We start from the raw sequence: 6,000 nt of genomic DNA on the forward strand, positions 1-6,000 counted from the left end.
AATATGGGTTCATTTTGGATGTGTTCATAATTTATTTTGTATATAATTATATTATTTTAGATGTTTTATAGATATTTGATGTAGTATCTTAAATGTGTTCAATACACATCTAAAATCATAAATAATAAATATAATGCTCTTAAAACACATCCAGAACTCATTCTTTGTTCACACAAATCTTGTACAAAAATGTATAGAAACACAAATACATCTACAATTAAATAAACAATATAAACACATTTAAAATTAAGTATTGGCACATCTAAACTACATTAATATTACAAATTTCAAATCATGTAGAATAGTGCAAAAAAAAAAAATTATCAACACAAATATATAAAAAAATACCACAAATACATCAAACATTATGCATAGATTAAAAGGATAGAATCTTTTATTAAATAAAAAAAAAGAAGGAATAGGAGACTAATTCTAATAACCTAGAGAATATAAAAGAGATAACAAATCTCAAATCAAATAGAGTAGTGCATCAAAATATTATCAACACAAACGCATCCAAATAAAATACCAGAGACACATTTAACATTATGCACAAATTAAAAAGATAGAATATAATCTTTTACAATATTAGAAAAAAGCACGTTGCTAAGACGGCGAGCCATAGTGAAGAGACGCAGAAGAGGTGGAAAAGAAGAAGAGCGCGTTGCTAAGACGCAGCGCTGATAAAGCTGACAGAGGGGGCGCGACGATAGAGGAGGAGTGCGGTGACGAAAAAGGAGTGTGAGGTGCTGCAAGTCTAAATTTTACGGGGGTAAAAGGTTTTATTGGGGCAAAACCTATTTTGGGATATTTAGGGGTTCGTTTTGGAATGTGTTAGTGGTTAAATCTAAAAGATTAAAACATTTAAAATAACTACTATATTTATTGAAATACAGTAGTTATTTAAAAAAAAAAACTATATTAAAATATTAAGATTTAACAAGTGATCCCATAAATCGGTTTTTTAATTATTGAGTTTTACCATATAAAATTAAATAATAATAAAAATTATAATTTTAAAAAATTTAAAAAATTTAAATTTTAAAATAATTAGTAAATTATTTAGTGAGATTTAAAATATTAAATTTTTAAATATATAATCAACAATAATTTGATAAAATTATTTAAATAAAAAAATTTATTATAAAACATTACAATTTAAAAATGTAAAATTTTAAAATACAAATGAAAAAATAATTTTATAATAATTTAATTATTTTTATTATTTTATGTAAAGAAAATTTTGTTTATTAAGATCGAAAAAATAATATTAAAATTAGTACTATCAAAAAATATTTAAAATTTAATATTATGAAGAAAAAATAAAAAAAATTTATCTAAGAACTAAGTTGATTAATTTTTAAAATTTTAGGGATGAAAATGACTTACATCTGGATTTTTAGGTACTATTTTGATTATAAATAACTTTTTTTACATGTCAATTGACACGTGGCATGCTAGGTGTCACACTTGAGTCGTCAACTAATCATCTTGTGACACATGGTATTAACATACCATATCATCATGCCACGTGGTACTTAACGTGATACGTCATCATCTAACCAACGGAAAGACCAATTTGACTTACGTTTTATCTTTTAAGGACTAATATGACTAAAAAAAATATTTGAGGACTAATTTAAAAAATAAATGATCTTTCAAAAATGAATTTAACTATTAATCCATAATAATAATAATTATAATAATAAAAAATAAAAAACTAATAATATAAACATAACACTAATAAACATAATATAAGACCCCGGGGCCACGGTCCAGCACACCCCTGTCTCTCCGCCGGCGCAAGTGCTCAACCTTGGTTAAGTGGTACTTACGAGTTACGACTTACGAGTTTAGAAATGATTATTATATAATAAAGCGTCCAAAAATTACACTCAAGTTAGTAGAAGATCGAACACAAGTGTTATTTTATGTAATAATAATATTTTGAGTGTCCTGATTTTCATTTTTAAATATTTGTAATAATAATACTGCTAGTACTATGTTTGAAGACCAACCAAAAAATTAACAATGATTAATAAATTCTGCCGGATTATTATAGACATATTTTTCGCAATCGGAAACCACTGTTCAACATTTGCTGTTTAGAATTTTAGACTTTAACTACGTATAACTATATATCCAGGTCCATGCATAAGAATCACGTTAATAATGAAATTATTATTTAATATTTTATAACATTGTCTCGTACTATCTCTATTTTAAAATATATATTTTTTTAAATTTACTAAAAATTAATATATCTAGACAATGTTAAATAGTACTTTTTTTAGATTTATTAAAAGATTAACGTATCTAGATAATTTATTTTACTTGTTTAATAAGTATAAATTAATTTTTTAATAAATTTAAAAATAAAAGACACTTATTTTAAAATAGAGAGAATAATTAATAATAATAATAATTAAAGAATGAATATTATTATTATTCTTATTTTGATAATTTTTTTTATAAATTTATACAAATATACAATTGTTAGTAAAAAAATAATTGAATTCGAAGGAGAAGTGATGAGCGGATAATTTATATGTTTTTTGGCATTGTTTTTAGGTAGTTTTTAGTATGATTTAGTTAGTTTTTACTATGTTTTTATTAGTTTTTATGCAAAATTCACATTTCTGGACTTTACTATGAGTTTGTGTGTTTTTCTGTGATTTCAGATATTTTCTGGCTGAAATTGAGGGACCTGAGCAAAAATCTGATTCAGAGGCTGAAAAAGGACTGCAGATGCTGTTGGATTCTGACCTCCCTGCACTCGAAATGGATTTTATGGAGCTACAGAAACCCAATTGGCGCGCTCTTAATTGCGTTGGAAAGTAGACATCCAGGGCTTTCCAGAAATATATAATAGTCCATACTTTGCTCAAGTTTTGATGACGCAAACTGGCGTTCAAACGCCAACTTCTTGCCCTATTCTGAAGTTAAACGCCAGAAACAGGTTACAAACTAGAGCTAAACGCCACAAACAGGCTGCAACCTGGCGTTTAACTCCAACAGAAGCCTCTACACGTGTAAAGCTCAATGTTCAGCCCAAGTACACACCAAGTGGGCCCCGGAAGTGGATTTCTGCACTATCTATCTTAGTTTACTCATTTTCTATAAACCTAGGTCACTAGTTTAGTATAAAAACTACTTTTAGAGACTTACTATGTACCTCATGAAATTTTTACACTTTACATTGTATTTTTGACGGCATGAGTTTCTAAATCCCATGGTTGGGGGTGAGGAGCTCTGCTGTGTTTCGATGAATTAATGCAATTACTACTGTTTTTCATTCAATCACGCTTGTTTCTATTCTAAGATATTCACTCGCACTTCACCCTGATGAATATGATGATCCGTGACACTCATCATCATTCTCACCTAGGAACGCGTGCCTGACAACCACCTCCGTTCTATCTGCACTAGCTTGAGTGTGCATCTCTTAGCCCCCTGGTTCATGATCAGAGTCTTCGTGGTATAGGCTAGAATTATTGGCGGCCATTCCTGAGATCCGGAAAGTCTAAACCTTGTCTGTGGTATTCCGAGTAGGATCTGGGAAGGGATGACTGTGATGAGCTTCAAACTCGCGAGTGTTGGGCGTAGTGACAGACGCAAAAGAATCAACGGATTCTATTCCAACATGAGTGAGAACCGACAGATGATTAGTCGTGCGGTGACAGCGCATTTGGACCATTTTCACTGAGAGGATGGATGGTAGCCATTGACAACGGTGATCCACTAACATACAGCTTGCCATGGAAGGAGACCTGCGTGCGTGAAGAAGAAGACAGTAGGAAAGCAGAGATTCAGAAGACAGAGCATCTCCAAAACCTCAATCTATTCTCCATTACTGCATAACAAGTATTATTTATTTTATGTTAATTACTTTTCATAAACCCAACCATTTTTATTATTAATTTCCTGACTAAGAATTACAAAATAACCATAGCTTGCTTCAAGCCGACAATCTCCGTGGGATCGACCCTTACTCACGTAAGGTATTACTTGGACGACCCAGTGCACTTGCTGGTTAGTGGTACGAGTTGTGAAAAGTGTGATTTACAATTCGTGCACCAAGTTTTTGGCGCCGTTGCCGGGGATTGTTTGAGTTTAGACAACTGACGGTTTATTTTGTTGCTTAGATTAGGAAAAATTTATCTTTTTAGTTCAGAGTCACTAAAATTGTGTTTTCTATTATTGTTTTTGGTTGAAACTTTTTTTAAATCCTTATTTTCTTTTTCAATTTTTTTTCGAAAATTTTTATAAACTAATAATTGAGTTTTTCTGTTTGAGTTTAGTTTCATATTTTAAGTTTGGTGTCAATTGCATGATTTTATTTTTCTTTTAATTTTTTTCAAATTATTAGTGCTCAGAATATAAAAAATTTTTAAGTTTGGTGTCCTTTGTGTTTCTGTTTTCTAAAATTTTTTTTTCAAAAGTTGTTCTTAGCGTTCATCGTGATATTCAAAGTTTTCCTGTTTGTTTCCCTTGTTTTGATCTAAAAATTTAAGTTTGGTGTCATTCTTACTGTTTTTCTCTTTCTTCATTAAATTCAAAATATATTTTCTCTTTATTTTAATTAATTTTTGAATTTTCCTTTAAAAATTCAGATTTTTATTTTAAAACTTTCTATTCTATCTTATCTTAGTTTTGAAATTTCAAAATTCAAAATCTTTTTCAAAAATCATATCCAAAGTTTTTCAAATCTTCTTAATTAAGTAATTATTTTCGTTTTCAAATTTATTTCTCTCTTAGTTTTCAAAATTTATATTTTAATTTCTAATTATTTTATTTTATCTTATTATTTTTATTTATTCTTAATAATTCGGTTTGTTTCTACTTAAATAAAATAAAAACAAAAATATATTTTATTTACAATTCATATCAATTCCATTTTATCCATCATAGACCTAAATGGAAATGAACAGTCCAGAAGGACTCTGGGGTCATATGCTAACCCCATTACTGCTGCATATGGGAGTAGCATCTGTATACCTCCCATCAAAGCAAGCAGTTTTGAGCTAAATTCTCAGCTCATTGTCATGGTGCAGCAAAATTGCCAGTATTCCGGTCTTCCACAGGAAGAACCTACTGAGTTTCTGGCACAGTTCTTGCAAATTGCTGACACAGTGCGTGACAAGGAGGTAGATCAGGATGTATACAGGCTGTTATTGTTTCTGTTTGCTGTAAAAGATCAAGCTAAGAGGTGGTTAAATAACCAACCCACAGTAAGCATAAGAACATGGAAACCGTTATCAGACAAATTCCTGAATCAATATTTCCCTCCAAAAAGGATGACACAGCTAAAGCTGGACATCCAAGGCTTTAAACAAGAGGATGATGAATCCTTTTATAATGCCTGGGAGAGGTACAAAGGGATGCTAAGGAAATGTCCCTCTGAAATGTTTTCAGAGTGGGTGCAGTTAGACATCTTCTACAACGGACTTACAGAAAAAGCTCAGGTATCTCTAGACCACTCAGCTGGTGGATCTATACACATGAGAAAGACTATTGAAGAGGCTCAAGAGCTTATCGATATAGTTGCTAGAAACTAGCATCTGTACATAAGTAATGAGTCCTCCATGAAAGAAGAAGCTAAGGCAGTATCAACTGACTTTAGTCCTCAGGAACAAGTTGCTGAACTAAATCAGCAACTATCTTCTATAACAAGGCAGTTGGCAGAATTTAAGGAGATGCTACAAGAAACCAAAAATGCTAACAAGGATATGGAATCACAATTGAATCAGACAAAACAGCAGTTATCAAAACAGATAACAGAAGAGTGCCAAGCAGTTCAATTAAGAAGTGGAAAAATGTTAAATACCTCAACTCAAAGTAGCAGAAAGCCAAAAAAAGAACAGCTGACAGAGAATGAGCAACCTGCTACCCAAAATCCCTCTGAGGATAGTAAAAGCCCAGAGAGGAACAAGTCTGGCGTTCAAACGCCAGAAAAGGGTGAAAAACTGGCGTTAAACGCCCAATCCATGTCCAGTTCTG

The sequence above is a fragment of the Arachis hypogaea genome, chromosome 13 (genome assembly GCF_003086295.3).
Source record: "Arachis hypogaea cultivar Tifrunner chromosome 13, arahy.Tifrunner.gnm2.J5K5, whole genome shotgun sequence".
NCBI lineage: Eukaryota > Viridiplantae > Streptophyta > Magnoliopsida > Fabales > Fabaceae > Arachis > Arachis hypogaea.